The sequence below is a fragment of the Rhinolophus ferrumequinum genome, chromosome 8 (assembly GCF_004115265.2).
Source record: "Rhinolophus ferrumequinum isolate MPI-CBG mRhiFer1 chromosome 8, mRhiFer1_v1.p, whole genome shotgun sequence".
NCBI lineage: Eukaryota > Metazoa > Chordata > Mammalia > Chiroptera > Rhinolophidae > Rhinolophus > Rhinolophus ferrumequinum.
The window spans coordinates 7,923,261-7,941,671 of record NC_046291.1 but is presented as its reverse complement, the minus strand read 5'-3'; the positions used below and the strand labels follow the sequence as shown (position 1 = coordinate 7,941,671).

The 18,411-nt window shown below is 41.0% G+C and overlaps 1 pseudogene; it reads left to right on the top strand.

Annotated features, from left to right (window-relative positions):
- The first annotated feature begins 390 nt into the window (after nt 1-390).
- On the top strand, nt 391-2,540 carry LOC117025856 (uncharacterized; annotated as a pseudogene).
- Nucleotides 2,541-18,411: the final 15,871 nt, after the last annotated feature.

The following is an 18,411-nucleotide window of genomic DNA, read 5'->3' as shown; positions in this document are numbered from 1 at the left end:
CTTCTTCCCCAGACCTTTGCATGCACTAGGTGTTCACAGTATTTGGTGGTTAATCAGTTGACTTTTGCAATGTTGTGCTGTGAAATGAAAAAGTTCTCATAATCAAAGATGGACAAGGATGCATAAAAGGTAAAACCTTGACCTGATTTTGAGCCATTTGCTGAGTATTGAGTGTACGTCTTTCAAGCCCTCCTTTTAGATGGTTTGAGTATGGGCCGCTCCCCTGAAATAAAGAGAAGACCCTAGATGATTTCTCGAGTTTCTGTGATCCAGGTCAATACTATCTAAAATTGTCATCCTCTATACTGAACAACATACAATCTGTTCCTTGAGACTGTACACAAGATCACATGGGAAAGCACGTGAGAAGCTTTAAGACAGAGTCACAATTGTTCTTTTCTCCTGTAGGAACCAAGTTGCCCTGAAGATAATGAACTTGTCTTCTGAGCACTGCAACATCTCGGATTGGCTGATGCTTGAAGCAATAGTGAAGGCCTCTGTATACGTTGTCCCTTTCTCCTTTGCCACATTCATCACTATCATCATCGCAATAGTGTTGCAGAATTTGACACTGCAGAAAGGTCCTAGATATCCTCCTTTGTCACCATCTGCTGTACATTTCCTCCTATCTTGGCCTGGGAGTGGTTTGTCACCAGCCCCATGCTGGGTGGTATTTGGGGCCCAGCTAAGTGTTGGAGAAGGGATCCTCTTCACTCTGCCTGTCAACACTCACCTGGCCATTTGCTGGCTGTTGAATTCTGTCCTTTGTAGATTCAGTTAAGTATAGGATTCTGGCTGGGACTTGGATAATCATTATACTCAAGAATGTTTGCCTATTCAGCATAGAGGGCAACCACTCCACTCTGGTTGCTGTTTTAAAATCTGAACCCTTTTGCCTGGTGATCTTGAAATCCAGCCAGAGCCATTGGCATGGTTTTCCTTCTCTTTCTTCTGTCTACCATTCTTATAAGTTACTCTCTAATATACCAAGAAGACATACGGGTTAACCATATCAAAGCAAGGAAAACAGTCCCTATTCATCTATTGAGCTTACATGTAATGCAAACTCTGATATTCATAGGCTTGGAAAAGATGAGTGGAGTGTTTTTCTTTGCTTTAAATCTGGTGCTTTTTGGAATCTTTCCATTGGCCCAGTGTTTTAACCCTCTGATCTGTGGGGTCTGGAATAGAGAGCTGCAGAGCAGATTATACCATCGGGTGTGCTGTCAACTGTGCTGTGGTCATACGATGAACAGCAAAGGGCCAGTTTAAACAAAAACTCAGCCATTTTCAATCAATGACTCTAGTCCTAATGGGCCATTGGCTAGGGTTCAGGACTTGCCTTTTACTCAACCTAAAATTGGTGCCTTGATTTGATTTTGAAAGTAATATGAGTAAGTCAAAATTATTCATCTGGCTTACCAACGTACACTGCTGCGTACATTGATTTGTCCTCATTGAAATAATTTTATGTCTTTAATTCTAAACCCAGATCAGCATTTTTGGCAGGATGCCTTCCTGTGTTGCAGTAGTTGGGCAGCTTTTGAAAATGCACTTGTTTTTAGACACTGAGAAAGAGTCCATGGTTGATATGGAGTTAAGAAATTTGGCTGTTCCCCTTATATTAATTAGAGGTAGCTTTGGCTACATATAATAACAAAAGAACAACCAAATAATAGTGACTTAAAAAAGTTAGAGATCGATTTTTTTTTCTTATGTAAAAGAAATCTGGAGGCGACAGCTCGGCAGCCAACAGGCTCATTCTCTTTTACTTTGCCATGATTTGTGTGCTACCTCAGGACCCAAAATAGCTGTTGTTGCTCCTATCATTACATTCACACTCCAGCCACTAGGAAAGAGCAGGGGGCAAAGAAGGGTCTCTACCCTCCTTCTAAAGACACTTTCTAGAAGTTACACAAAACACTTTTTCTTACATCTAATTGGCCAAAACTTAGTCATATGGCTATGTCTGGCTTTAAGGGAGAGTGGGCATAAATTTTAGCTTAGTAATAGGGTCCCCAGGTAAAAATTAGTGTTTTGAATACTAAGAAAGGAAGGAAGAATGGATACCAGGAGGCAAAACTGTCTCGGGGGCCATTTTCCTCTCAATCAAATAAAGTATGAAGAAAAACAAGGGATGGGTTATGATCACCACAAAAACAGTGTCAACTTTAGGATCCAAGAAAACTTTGTGTTATGTCAACAACTCTCAAGGAAAATGGCATTAATGAGGAGAACAGTGAACTGGTTTAAACAGCTCATTATTTAAATCTAAGCAAGTCTGAGGCAGCAGTATGAAATAAATTCTTTCACAGGAGTTTATATATGAAACTTCTTTACACGGAACATCCATTTCTGAATCAGTCAACGTTCAGTTCTAGAAACAGGAATTGCCACTCTAGGTATTTTAAACAGAAAGGAGTTAATACAGGAATTAGATGCATATAAAGTCACCGGAAGGGCTGAAGGAGTGGAAATCAGGGGCTACCACTGATTGATGTCAAGAGCAAACCACTGCAGCTGTGATCTGGAGGTCAAGCAGCTGCGATCTGGAGGTCAAGCAGCTGCTTCCACAACTGCCCCCGTTGCCTCACGCCACTCATACCTTTGTGACTTTGTTTGCCAAAGGAAACAACAACAGGAAGATGTTGCATTTTATAATTCTTACACGATTGCCTCGAATTGGTGGCACCAAACTGGCATTCAGACCCTAAGAGCAAAGGAGTCTGGGACATATAGGTTTTTTGGTTGTTTTAAAATACCAAATGTTAACAAGTGCTATCTCTTGGTAGTGATTATAGATGATTGTTTAATTTCTTCCTTTTATTTAATTATTCGTATAGCGTCTTTATAATGAACATATGTTAAGGGATAACAATTGTTAATAAAGATAAAAGTTGTTTTTAAGAAATGTTGTTGTAGTTTACAAATTATCTTCTACATTGTCATTTATTTTGCCAATCTTTCTTTTGGAATATAGATACTCCAAAAGACAGGTGACATTTACAGATATAATTTTTACATGTTATTTTGATTGCTGGGGATGCCTTTTAATGACTCAGACTTTATTTTCTAGTTCTTAGAACTTTCTATACATGATTTTTAAAATTATTATTAGTTTCAGGTGTACGAAACAATGTAATAGTTAGACATTTATACCCTTCACAAAGTGATAACCCCTTCTTCCCCAATCTACTACCCCTCTGCCATCACACCGGGAAATGTAGCTGTTAGTTTCAGACTTGGCAGTATAGGATGTAACCCCAAAAGGAGCGTGAAATGAGGATGGAATGAGCCAACTCACCATTACAATATTTTTTGTTGGTAACAACAACAGTGATAAGAATGACAACAACAAAGAAAAGAGATACCATGTATCGGGCAACAATTATGCTCTCGATACTATGCAAGCCATTTTATATACACTGTCAAATCCTCACAACAATTTTATAATGCAGGTGTCATTATTCCTGATTTACAAGTGAGAAGAGCTGAGGTTTAGAAAGGCCCTGCAGGAGCTTAGGAAGTCAGGGCCTTCCCTTTAAGATTTGCTGTATGCATGACGGGGCCCAGGGTGATCATTTCATCGTCACTGAGAGCCGGATCGATTGCTTGGGAATATTGGGCCTTGATTTTCCACTTTGCTTTGGGTGCAGAGACCTGACTTATCTTTGACTACACTCTCCCGTCTCCTTGTTTTCAGATTCTAGTGGCTTCCGTGTTAAGTGTAGATTCTATTTTGGCTACAAGGCCCTCTTGTCTCCTCTAGGTGTTCAGTATAAGGCTTCCCTCTTTCTTCCACCCCAACTCTGAGAATTGAAAGCACCACCTTCTTTTTTCCAATGTGCAAGTCTCTCTCCAGGGCAGGCACCAGGGCTTATTACCTTTGTCTCCTGGCACCCAACACAGGGCCTGGTAGATGGCAGGCACCCCACAAAAGATGAAATAGACTCACCACTCAGTAAGACATAACTTTTGACAACTCCCTCCCCACAAAACTCACGCTATCTCTTTTTTGTTGTTGAAATTTTACGAAATCTGAGAGCAGAGAGTAGAAGAAACCCCCCAAAATTAACAAGCTTAACTCAATTTTAAGTCCTAGGTCTAATAACATACACAATTCAATTTGTGCTTAAAACTTTTAAAGCTCTATTTTCTGATATCAAAAGGTAACTTCTACTTCTAACTTTAATTGAATGTTAGAATGGTAGTTTTTTATTTTTAAATACAAATTATTAATTTTAAAACTAAATTTTTTGGACTGAGACTGTATAGTGTAATATTCAAAAGGTTCAAAATAATATTTAGTGAAAAGTCTCTCTCCTCTCCTTGTTTCCAGGTCCCCACTTCTCTTTTAACAGTCTATAGCTGTTATTGGTTTCTTGTGTTTTCCCCAAGAGAGGACCTACAAAGGGCAAACTATTGAGAATTTCTCATTTGTAAGATAATTTTGGTTTTGCTATCCTGAACTTGAATTGGAAAGTTAAATTGGGATTTAGAATGATAGCTTATGTCAAGAATGACATCTGCAATAATCTCTCTCATGATGTGAAAATCCTTTGCCTCCCTAGAAGATCTTGAACTTGGGCAAGGGAAACGGAAAGAGGAAGAGGTGTCTAAAGTTACTTAGAATTAGTCGAGTTCTTGTAAATCGTTCTTTTCTTCTATAGAAATGGTGCACGGATATTGAATTTAGAGTCAGAAATGGCAGGGCTTTGGGGGAAATGTTCAAAGAAGACATACTTTGCAAATAGCTCTAAGAAAATAAATGACTTAAGGAAAAATGTGAATTATCTCAAAATTCCCAAGTTCTTTTGAAGATTTTATTCACTGTAGTTGCAACCATATTATCACTGCATGAAACTATTTCTGACTTAACAAGTAGATATGCCATATAAACACATGTTGACTAACTAAGAATGAACTTGGACAAAATCCCTAAAAGCAAGAATAGAAAAGTAATTCATAATACCCATCATAAGTAAATGCTGAATGAATCCAGGCTATTGTTTAGAAGAAATTCAAGAAGTAAAATCGGTCACATTAACGAATTTTAAGCTGTTTTTTTTTTTTTTTCCTGAGGAGGCCAAAGGCTGTGGCTAGAATTGCCAAGCAAAGATACATATGCAACAAGAGAAAACTGCACATGTACTCTGGGTGGACGTGGGGAAAGGAGGCCAGAGTGTTCTTGTGAACCCAGAGGACCTGAGGGAAGGATCTGGCCTCGGGATTGTTGGAAAAGACCTGTCCAGAAAGGTTTTATGCCAAAGGGGTGGGACTCTCAGCAGAAGGAGGCTGGAGGTTACCATTGGCTGCAGAGGCTGAAGATGGGATAAGTGGCAGTTGGCCAGAGACAAGGATTGCCCAAGGGCCCAGAGGGGATAACTGACTGAGGATCTCACAACATGCTACAGAAGAGAAAGAATCGGTATTGGGAACCTGCTCCACTAAGAAGATGCAAACATCATGTTGCATCTGCCTTTAGGAAGGGCAGGCCTCCGAGCCTCCATCTCTCCTAATCCTGGAGGAGTCACTAGCAACCTGGGAGGTCACTGGCAACCTAGGAGGAGTTTATTTGAAACTTTTAATTCCACTGGCAACCTGGTAGGTCACTGGCAACCTAGGAGGAGTTTATTTGAAACTTTTAATTCCATCTGCAATCTTACCTCCTCCTTGTAATGTGGCATAACATAACCACAACTTCCAGGGATTAGGGCATCTTTGTGGAGAAGGGGAGTTACTCTGTTTATCACATTTGCTAGAATGAGATTGTTCTTTGGAGCTGAAAATAAGCAAAGGACTTTTATTTAAAAGAAGACAAAATTCAAATCAAAACCACACTGAGATAACACCTCATACACATTTGAATGGATATATATATATATATATATATATATATATATATATATATAATATATATTTTCTCTCTATATATAGAAAATATTTATATAATACATCTATATATCTATATCTCAGAAAATAACAAGTGTTGCCAAAATGTGAAGAAATTGAAATCCTTGTGCATTCTTGGTGAGATTGTAAGATGGTGCAATCGCTGTAAAAAATAATATAAAGTTTCCTCAAAAAATTTAAAAATAGAGCTACAATATGATCCAATAATCCCATTTCTGGGTATATATCCAAAAGAATTGCAAGCAGGGTCTAGAAGAGATATTTGCACACACATATTCATAGCAGCACTAGTTACAATAGTCAAGAGGTGAAAGCACCCCAGATTTCTATCAATGGATGAGTAGATAAACAAAATGCAGCATATACACACAATGGACTATTATTCAGCCTTCGAAAGGGAAGAAATCCAGTCACATGCTACAATATGGATGAACCTTGAGGACATCACGCTTAGTGAAATAAGCCAGTCTCAAAAAAGACAAATGCTGTCTGATCCCACTTCCAGGAGGTATCTGAAATAGTCATATTCAGAAACACAAAATAGCACGATGGTCACCATTCTGAGAGGAGGGAAAAATGGGAGTTGTTTAAAGGGCATACAGTTTCAGAAGAACTTTTTTTTTCAGATAAAAAATTTCTGGAGATCTGTTTCACGTCAATGTGATTATACTTAACACTACTGAACTGTACACTTAAAAATGGGTAAGATGGCAAATTTTATGTTATGTGTTTTTTACCACAATTTGAGAAAGGAGTGATAGGCAAAAGTATGAAATCCAAGATATCACCCAAGGTTTCATCTAAGGTTGAATGAAAGGTTGAATCCACAAGTGGGGTTTGAATGTGCCCCGGGGAAAAGTATCAGGCAAGTTGTTTCTTGCTCATATCCTATCATGTCCTGCTCTTTCAGTGTTATGGTTTCCAGTTAACTATAAGCAAGGCCGATATTCATTATTAAGCATTTGTTAAAGACTAATTTTAAAGAAAATTTCATTTCTAGCTATGAAATATAGGTGTACACATTACCTAAGGCTTAGGATGCTACACATACTGTGTGTGTGTGTTTGTATATGTGTATAGAAGAATTTATATTCCTCTGTATAAACATATACAGTTATAGGACCATTCTTGGCCAGCTGAATCTGATTATTTCGATGAGTTAAGGTCAGGTTGACCCTGGTTGTAATCATTATACCCATAGTTTATGTTGCATTAATTTTTTTTAATCGGCAAAATCACTCAATTATTTGTGCCACAGATCAAATGTTTGTGTCTCCACGAAATTCGTGTATTGAAAGCTACTCTCCAATGGAATAGTATTTGGAAGTGATTAGGTCACAAGTCCGGAGCCTTCATGAATGGGATTAATGCTTTTATAGGGAGGCCTCAGCGAGCTCCCTTACCCTCTCTGCCATGTGAGGACACGTGAGAAGATAGCTTTCTGTGAACTGGAAGTGGGCCTCCACAAGACACCGAATCTGCCAGTGCCTTGGTCTTGGACTTCCCGGCCTCAGCTGTGAGCAATAAATGCTGTTACTAAAGTCACCCACTCTATGTTATTTTTTAATAGCAGTCTAACTGGACTAAGACACTTGCTTTGCTTTGGGTATGAGGGCTTTCTACCCACATTCTCATTTTATCTCCAAACTAACCACTTTGGATCTTCTAATTAAAGGCAAATAACCAAAATGCAGGCAGAAATGACTGCATGTGACCTGAAAAGACAGTGATATACCATTTCTGTTAATTCCAAGATGCTTATGCTTTTTGCATTTTGATATTTCTGAAATCTAGATGTGTTTTCAACAATGGCATTTGAACATTTCTATCCAGCTTCAGAGTCATTGCCTACACATCTATGAACTTGGATATTATTCCTGGTGGAATCTTGGACAATAGCACTGACGTTTCAGCAAACAACCATCTATGAATCATCCGAGGAATAAATGTAAGTCCTGGTTTTTGCCGGAAAACTCCTCATTGGTACCTTCTCGTAAGAGCTGCACATTTGCCAATAACTAGTTTCTGCTATGTTTAGGCCAGTGAGACAGTCGAATTTCCCCATCCCCTTGAGATTAGGTAAGGCCATGGCTCTTAGTTGTCCATTGCTGCATGACAAATCACTCTCAAAACTTAGAGGCTTAAAACAACAATAATCATTTATTATCTCAGTTTCTGTGGGTCAGTAATTCAGATGGGACACAGAGGTGAGGGGGGATTCAGAGGGGGCACAGCCCTATGATGCCTGGGTCCGCAGCTGGAAGACTTGAAGAAGGGGGCACTGGAATCACCTGAAGACTTGACCGAGGCTGGAGGATCCGCTCATGTGGCTGGTAAGTTGGTGCTCCAAAAGATGAATTAGAGCTGATTGTCCGGCTAGGTCTTATTTTCGGGGAAACACGGTAGTTTAAGCACCTCTGAAGAACCCCACCTACTAATATCATCACAACAGGCATTAGGATTTCAACACATGAATTCGGAGAAACAACAGATATTCAGACCCTAGCACTAGGTCATAAAAAGGATACCTTCACCTGGTGCGCTCTCTCTCTCTCTCTCTCACAGGTAGTTCATCTGATGAAGATTAGCTACCATTTTTTGAGGACACTCTTCACCCCTTTGAGAGGTACACATGGAGCAAAGTCCATGTGGAGAGAAAGTCACCATGCCATGTAATTGGTTTTGCCATTAAAAGTGACACATGTCCTGCAACTAACATTGAACACAGCACCTTGAGCTGAGCTGCCGCTGAGCTCCCAGATGGCTCAGTTGGTTGGAGCGCATCCTCTCAATCACAAGGTTGCCGGTTCGACTCCTGCAAGGGATGGTGGGCTGTGCACCCTGCAACTAGAAAATGGCAACTGGACCTGGAGCTGAGCTGCGCCCTCCACAACTAAGACTGAAAGGACAACAACTTGAAGCTGAACGGCACCCTCCACAACTAAGATTGAAAGGCTTGGAAAAAAGTCCTGGAAGTACACACTGTTCCCCAATAAAGTCCTGTTCCCCTTCCCCAATAAAATCTTTAAAAAGAAAAAAAATGACACATGTCACTTCTGGAGGAAATCCTTTAAGGGCTGGTATGTGATTTTCCACAATTTTTGTCCTTTGTCAAAATTAAGGGAGCATAAGTTTATATGGAGGAGTAAAGGTAAGTCATTATGTGGGGATAGCTGTTCTGGAAAGTGGCCCTGACCTTCAGGGGCCCTTGCATGAGTGAGAAATAAACCTTGGTTGTTTTAAGCCACTGAGATTTTGGAGTTGCTCATTATTGCAGCATAACTCAGTCTATCCTGACAAATATGCCCCAGCATCCAAGTTTGTGAAATAGAGTGTTCAAAGGCAACCCTGGAGAGTAGGGTGTGCTATTTTAAAATATATACTGCGTTACTCATGCTCCTGGTGGTATGAGTTGGCTCACCGTGGCTGACGGATCAAACCCAGCTCACTGCCTGTTTTTGTATAGCCCATGGATAAGCAAGGTTTTTTAAAAAAGATTTTTTAACAGTTGAAAACAAAACCAAAAGAATGATAGTTCACAACACATGAACATTATATGAAATTCAAATGCCTGGGTCCATAAAGATGTTTTGGACCGCACCCATGTCCATTTAAGTATCATCTATGATTACTTCTGCATCACAGCGGCAGGGCTGAGTGGGCTGCGAAACCTGAAGTACTTACTATCTGGCCCTTTGCGGAAAAAGTTTGTCAACCCTGGCCTGGAAGATAATCATCTCACAAGGCATGACATTTGATGACTCTGATTTAAAATGTGATTCAGAAAAATTCAACTCTGAATAAATTTACAGAACACGCTAACCAACTAATTTTCTTTGCATATATGTTTTTATGGGCCCATGGGTGATATGGGATAAAAAAGTAAAATCTGTGTCAATAAGTTCAAAATTTCTTTGAATAAGTACGCAGCACAATTCCTAAGAAATAAGAAAGCATTGTAGCATAGTTTCATTTGCAACCTTTTTTTTTTTCCTTCTTCACAATCTGTGGTCTTTTAGGCTCAGTAAAATATGTTAGCATAAAAGACAAAAAGCTAAAGAAACAATTCTCTGGAAAAGCGTTAGAAAGGCTAGTTATGATTAGCAGGCTTTCTGAGTCAGTAGTGCTCTCATGGACCTACTCCACCCCTGGCAGTTGGCAGAACAAACATAATGTAGTTGGCTGTGACTTCTTACAGTGGCTGATAGCGAGTTAGAGCATCAGGAGGAAAGAGTCTGAAGTTTACGGCATTCTCTGGCCTTCATTAAGCCATACAAGGGACCTGGAGCGGTAAGTGGCAGTGGGATGGCCCCAGGCAGGTGCTGTGCCTCGTCTTGCTGGGAAGTGCTTATCTCCGCACTAGGATGGGTAACTGGTGCCAGACAAGTCTGGGAGTGTTCGTTTGTTTTCTGTCATCTCTGTTGTCAGCACTTCTGAGGATGGCAGCCAACATGTCCTCACTTTAGAGAATTCAACCATCGCTTTCCAGTAAAATGAAGGAAAACAAATGCTCTAAGATGACATAGACGGTACTCTTTTTTTTTTTTTTTTTAAATCCTTACCAACTCTGACAATGAAATATTAGTCTGGAGGAGAGGAAGGAACATAGGCAATTATTCTAAATCATTACACTGGGTTAAAGCGGGGAGGGCTTATAATGAGACAGCTTTCTTCTGGGAATTGTGCCTTTAAATGGGCCTTCTACTACCAAGGTATTTGCAGAAAAAGTCTAGAAAACACATCCATTACCTTGGAGAATGCAAATGACAAGGATTATCAATTTAGGGAGCTATGTGTGCCAGGTAGGGTTTGACTTGGGTTGGGGTGCTTGATCGTGTCCTTTTTCTGAAGGTAGGTTGAGGCATAATTGATGTAAAATAAAATTTACCCCCTTTAAATGTAGGTTCAATGAGTTTTGACAAATGTATAGAACCATGTGACACCAGCAATCAAGACAGAACAGTTCTATCACCCAGAAAGTTCTGTTGGGCCCCTTGGCAGTTAGTCCCCTTCCCCGACCCAGCCACTGACAACCACCAATCTGTGTTTTGTCCTTGTGGATTTTCCTTCTTTCTATACAATTAACATCATATAAATGAAATTATACCATTAACAGCTGTTGACAATCACTATTATTTTATATTAATTTCAGGGGTACAGCGTAGTGTTTAGACATTTATATAATTTAAGAAGTGATCCCCCTGATTAGTCTAGTACCCACCTGGCACTATACATAGTTATTACCACATTTTTGACTATATTCTCTATGCAGCACTTTACATCCCCATGACTATTTTGTAGCTTCCAACTTGTATTTCTTAATCCCTTCACCTTTTTCACCCTGCCCCCATCTCCCCTCCCGTCTATCACCTCAACAAATCTAGTATCCATCTGATACCATACATAGTTACTACAATATTATTGACTATTTCTTATGCTATACCCTACATCCCCATGATGACTGTGCAACAATCAATTTGTACTACTTAAGCCCTTCCCCTTTTCTCACCCACACCACTAACCCCCCTCCCATCTAGCAACCATCAAAATGTTCTCTGTATCTATGAGTTTGTTTCTGATTTGTTTGTTTCTTTATTTTGTTCTTTAAATTCCACATATAAGTGAAATCGCATTGCATCTGTCTTTCTCTGTCTGACACTCCACTCAGCACAATATCCTCCAGGTCCATCCATGACACTGCAGATGGTGAGAACACATTCTCTGCTATGGCCAAGCACTATTCCATTGTATACATGTACCACCTCCTCTTTATCCATTCATCCATTGATGGACACCCATGCTGCCTCCACATCTTGGCCATTGTAAACAATACTGCAATGAACATATAAATGCATATGTCCTCTTGAAATAGCGTTTTGGGTTTCTTTGGATAAATAGCCAGAAGTGGGATTAGTGGGTCCTTCTTTGTCCCTTGTTATAGGCTTTGTTTTCAAGCGTATTTTGTCTGGTATAACTATGGCTACTCCAGTGTTTTTTTTGTTTTTTTTTCTCATTTCCATTTTCATGAAATATCTTTTTCCATCTTTTTACAGTCCATCTCTGTGTGTGTCTTTCAATCTGAAGTGATTCTCTTTTAGGCAGCATATGTAAGGGTTTTGTTTTTTTTATCCATCCAGCCCTCCTATGTGTTTTGATTAGAACATTTAATCAATTTGCATTGACAGATATGTAGCTATTGCCATTTTATTATTCATAATTTTGATTCCCTCTTCCCCTCATCTTAAAGAAGTCCCTCTAACATTTCCTGTAATACTGGTTTGGTGGTGATGAACTCCTTTAGCTTTTTTTTTTTTTTTTTTTTTTTTTTGTCAGGGAAGCTCTTTATCTGTCCTTTGATTTTAAATGATAGCTTTGCTGGGTAGAGTAGTCTTGGTTGTAGATCCTTGCTTTTCATCACGTTGAATATTTTGTGCCAATCCCTTCTGGCCTGCAAAGTTTCTGTTGAAAAATCAGTGGACAATCTTATGGGAGCTCCCTTATAAGTTATCACTTGCCTTTCTCTTGCTGCTTTTAGGATTCTTTCTTTGTCTTTAATCTTTGCCATTTTAATTATAATGTGTCTTTGTGTGGGTCTGTTTAGGTTCATCTTGTTTGGGACTCTCTGCACTTCCTGGACCTGTATGTCTATTTCCTTTGCCAGGTTAAGAAAGTTTTCAGTTATTATTTCCTCAAATAGGTTCTCAATCCCTTGCTTTGTCTCTTCTCCTTCTGGTACCCCTATGATATGCATGTTCTTATGCTTGATGTTGTCCCAGAGGTCTCTTATACTATCCTCATTTTTTTGGATTCTTTTTTCTTTTTGCTGTCCCAGTTGGGTGTTTTCTGCTACCTTGTTTTCCAAATCACTGATTCGATCCTCTGGTAATTCCTTGTAGTGCATGCCTCATTTTCAGTTATTGTATTTTTCATTTGTGACTGATTCTTTTTATGCTTTCTATGTCATTTTTCACGCTTGCTATCTCTTTTTTAAAGTTCTCACTGAGTTCCGTGAGCATCCTTATAACCATTGTTTTGAGCTCTGTATCTGGTAGGTTGCTTGCCTCCATTTTGTTTAGTTCTTTTTCTGGAGTTTTCTCCTGTTCTTCTATTTAGGATGTATTTCTTTGTTTCCTCATTTTGGCTGCCTCCCTGTGTTTATTTCTATGTATGAGGTAGATCTGCTATATCTCCCTGTCTTGGTCGGTGGCCTTATGTAATAGGTGCCCTACGTGGCTCAGTGGCACAGTCTCCTTGGTCACCTCCCCGGGGTGCTCCAGGAGTTTCCCTGTGTGGGTTCTGTGTGTGTTCTCCTTTTATAGTTGAGCCTTGATTGCTCTTGGCACATCAGTGGGTGGGAATGACCCTCAGGCTGATTGGCTTTGGAGTTTGGCCACATCCACAGCTTACAGTCTGCTGTGTAGAGGGCTTATCCCACTGAGTGGGATTTGCCCCAGCAGGCTCTGGTGTATGCCTCTTTGTGTGTGCCTCTTGTGGGGCTAATTGAGTGGTGTTCTGCTGTGGTCTGAAGCCAACCTCCAGGTATGTTGGTTCTGGGGCATCTTGGGAGCAGTTCAAGTACATGCCTATGTCACCCACTGCTGGTGACCATCCAGGGACTACCTTGTAGGAGCTACAGTATGATCCATGGTTTTTGTTGACTGTGCTAAACCTGGAGGCACATAGGAGAGGCCGTGCTGCGATATCAAGAATGGCTGCAACCAGTACCAGGCCTGGGGTAGCTCCGCAAAAAGCCAGGATGCCCTGAGGCCTGCTGCCACCTGCCAGCTCCCTTAAATTTTAGCCTTATGTGGTATGCGAGTTGGATGAGGCAAGGTCTGAGGGACTCACTAGAATGGGAAGAATTGTGTTCACCAGATTACTGTAGATTCTGATTTGGTGCCAGTGCTGAGTCTGGAGATACTCAGAAAACATTTCAGAGCACACGGAGGCCAGTTGTTAACCACCTGGGGGCTGTGGACTCCAATAGTTTTCCAAGAAAGAGTGCAATGTGGGCGGGGCTGGCTGCTCTCGGAGAAAGTGCTTCTGGCGTTGGGGGAGTTGAGTGGGTTGCGGTCCCAGTGAGTCAGTAGGACAGAGCCCTGGAGCTCACCAGATCAATCAGATTCATATTTGGCCGGAAGAGTAGGGGGCGGGCTCTATGTTAAAGATGGCGGCCACCTGCCTGGCTCCTCGGGAGAAGGACCCCTCACAGGGAAAATGGCGACTGTCCTCCAGCCCTGGTCTCAAAGCCACACACCTCAGTCTGCCCCTCGTATGTCTCTGATGTTTCCCGAGTCACTGTCCCTCTGCTAGAGCCCAAGGTGAGTACCAGCGAGCGAGTGAGTCTGTGCACAGTTTGTTTAAGAGGGTGTCTGGGTTTTCTGCAGCCTTCCATCCCACCCGGATTGTTGGAATCACCACTGTTTTTCAGCACCAAATGTTGTGGGTGCCCCTCTTTTCGGTACCAGGCTGGGGAGCCTGGAGTGGGGCTGAGGACCTTCTCTCCTCTGGGGGGAACCTCTGTGACTGAGGTATCCCTCCCTATTTTGAGCCACCACACGGAGGTTTGGGACCAGCCTGGGTTGCGTCTCTACCCCTCCTACCGGTCTCGATGTGGTTTCTTCTTTATATCTTTAGTTATAAAATTTCTTTCCAACTAGACTTCGGATGGTTCTCCCAGTTAATTGTTCTATAATTTAGTTGTAATTTTAATGTGTTCATGGAAAGAGGCAGGCGTGATGTCTATATACTCCACCATCTTGGATGTCCCTTGGCTTGGGTTTTAAAATTTTTAGTTTCTTAAAAGTATCCTCAAAAAAAAAAAAAAATCTTCAAAGAACAGATGGTTTTAATTTTGATAGTTCAATTTATCCAATTTTTGCTCTTATGGTTCATGTTTTTTATATCTTATCTAAGAAATCTTTGTCTACCCCAAGGTCTCTTTATTAGTTTTCTGATACTGTCATAACAAATTACTGCAAATTTAGTAGCATTAGACAACACAAATTTATTATCTAACAGTTCTATAGTCCAGAAGTGTGGGTTCCTTGGCTGGTTTCTCTGCTCTGGTTTCTCACAAGCCCAAAATCAAAGTGTTGGTTGGCTGGGTTCTTATAGAGAAGCTCGAGAAGAATCTACTTCCAAGTTCATTCAGGTTGTTGGCAGAATCCTGTTCCTTGAGATTGTAGGTCTGAAGCGCCTATTTTCTTGCTGGTATCAGCTGAGGCTGCTTGTGGCACCTGGAGGCCTCCTTCTGGTCCTTGAACATGGGTCCCTAACTCCCAGAGCTAGTAAAGGAACGTGGAATTTTTCTTATGATTGTAATCTTGAATTTTTCATCATGATAGAAATAAAAAAACCTAACTTGTTCAACAAATAGTTCTAGAACAATTGGAAATCCACATCTAAAAAATAAAAACAAACAAACAAAAATAAATAAAAACCGTCTCCATACTTGGATACAGTTCTTTGCTTTTAAGAGGTCACATGATTTGATTAGGCCTACCTGGATAATCCAGGATACTTCCATATTTTAAACTCTGTAACTTCAATTACATCTGCAAAATTCCTTCTGCCATATCACATAGCATATCCACAGGTTCTAGGGAGTAGGGAGTAGACATCTTTGGGAAACTGTGCTGCTGGCCACAGTCTAAAATATTTTCTCCCATATTTATTCTAGAAGCTTTATCACTCTACTTATTACAATTAGCTCTATGATTCATTTTAAGTTAATATTTGTATATGGTATGAAATTATGGCTGAGGTTCTGTTTTCATTTTTATTTATTTTTTACATGTGCATATACAGTTGTTCTAGAGCCATTTGTTGAATAAGTTTTTGATTTCTGTCATGATGAAAAATTATGATTTTTATAGTTTCAGAACAGAACCATGACTCATGTTTCATAATTTTCATAGTTGATTTCATGGACAGTCCTATCACATTTTTGGCATTTACAAAAAGTATTTTTCTCTGAGAATCTTTACAAATGGGGCATATGGAACCCTGTTATCCTCCTTACCTTCTACACACACCCAGTTTTACGGATGGCCATGGAATCCATGGTTTAGTGGGCTCAGGGGTGCGCTACAATTCTGAGCTTGAACAAAACTACAGAAGATTTGGTTCTCCCGTTTTATTTCTTTCAGGTAGTGCAGGTATTTCCTTGGGAGTATTTAAGAAGAAGGCACCAGACTGGGTAATGTTCAGAAATTGAAGGCAGGGCCGGAACTAGCAGGTCATTTCTAGACTGATTCAATACAGGGGTAGGGGTTTGGGGGTCGAGGAAAGACAGAATTTGATTGGTAGACAGGGAAGGAATATGCTAAAGAAGTACAGCTTCAGACAGATGAAAAAAACCCAGAAATTTGCACATCTGGAGGCTGTGTCCCCACTTGGCTCTCTCAGTGGTGCTGGTATCTGAAGAGATCCATTAAGAGCCTGATACTAATGTGAAAATATCCAGCTTGGCTCACAGACAGGTCCTGTCTTTGGAATCAAAGGGCAGAGGCAGATCAATAGATGAGGTGAGGAGTCTTGAATTCTTAATCTATTTCTCCTGAGTGAAAATGAGAGTTGCAGTGACTAAGCTTACTGAGCTTAAAGCCTCTTGTTTGTTTTTTAAAATCTGTCGGTAAATAGACCAAGGCAATTGTCTCTAAACTGGGGTCAGAACTGAAAGTAGCAATAGGGGCTGGAGAAACTGAGGCAGCCCTTGGGATTTTGCTTGTGGGTATGAAGAACTCAAGTCTTTTAGTGATTAGGTGTTTTTGTAAGGCACCTGGGGTTGCCCATTGGTCCTCCCCTGGGAAACTGTGTTCGGGCTGGGTCATAATTCTCTGGGGATCCACCTGCCTGATCTCAGCCAGGGTTGTGGATTCTGGCCAACCTGTCAGAAGCTGGTCACCTGTGCTCTGCCTGGGCCAAAGCATGAAGCATGATGGGACCTCAGCTCTACTGGCTACCAATGGGCCAGTTGGTAAGGGGGGACCTGGGGCAATGGGGAGGGCAAGGGCAAGGATCTATCACTTATCTCAGGCAATGGCAATGAGTTAGCTTTATTGAGCGGCCACTGGGTGCCAGGCACTTTGCATATGTGATTGGATGAAATGATGCTTCTTCCTATCTGAGAAATTAGAGTAATTAATTTTGGGCCGCGTACCCTCCACTATCTGTCAGTGAAAGACAGCTTTATATACTCCAGGGCTGAGGGCAGGTGTTCTTTTAGCAGAACAAAGCCCAAGTGAGGCTTAGGGGTTCTCAAGAAATGACTTCCGTGAAATAGACAATGTTAACCAGTTAAATAGAAGAAAGTTAAGAAGAAGGACTGCCAGCTAAATAGAACTATGAATCTTTTCGGGAGATCAAGAGCAGGTGTCAGAAGGAAATAAATTCATCAGGGGAAGGTGTGTTTTGATTTTAGGTATTTTAGGATAGAAGCTGGAGCCTAGAGTAGATTTCCCCGCCCCTATACATACTCTCCCCCCTCCACTGGGCACTGCATTCCTCTCCCCCACTCCCACTTCACCCCCTGAAAAGCCCAGACAGTGGGAACTTGAGCCATCGAAGCACTCAGAGGGAAGGGGGGGTTATACTAGGACACTGCCCTCTCCTCCCTCCTGTCTCCCCTCTGCTCTGGGTCCCTAGAAGATGGGTGCCCCAGGGCTTCTTGCAAGGTGTTGCTGCTTCAGTGCTGCCTTGGGGCCTGTGGTCCTCAGCTCTGGGCCCCTCCCATCTTCACTTTTTGTTTCCCCAAGGGGCCACTGCAGTGAAGCGTTTGAATCCAGAACTGTCAATCGTCACTGTCAATCGTCTGACTTCCATGCTTTTCACAACTGCCTGTAGCCCAGATACAATGTGGGAGCCTGGCAGCCAGTTCAGGGTGATTTCACAATCAAATATAATACCAAGCCAACATGCAAAAAAAGCTTCAGAATGCAACTCAAGGGCACATCTCAAGTCTCTTGAGACTGACCCACAGCAAATCCTCTTAAAAATCACCTCTATTTACCCATTTCTGAAGTCCTGTGGACAGATGCTCAATAAGAGTCTTTTTTCCTCTCATAAGCTTGCCCCCACACCCTCCAATCTGGCCCGTTCTGCTGATTTGTCTTAGTTTTCTCCTCCTTACTCTCCACTCATCTCTCTTCCTTGTTTAGTTTTTTGCTTCTGTAGGTAGCTTCATTTTTTTTTCTTACTGTTGTTGCTGAAAACTGGTTATATTGAAATAAATGTTTCAATAAACTACAAAACATTAAATAACCAAACAAACCAACTGCAAAAATCAACCCAATCACAAACACGGGGCAGCCTTACCCTACAGGGTGGGGCAGCCCTCTCTGTTAAGTTGCACGTTCTACTGCTGCCAGCACCATGGACACATTAGTTAAATTTGTTCCTTTGTCAAAAGTTTAAGTCACATAACAGAACAATCTTATCTTAGCGCAATCGAGGTCAAACAATTGTGCCCAAACAAGGGTTATCTAAAAAACTTGT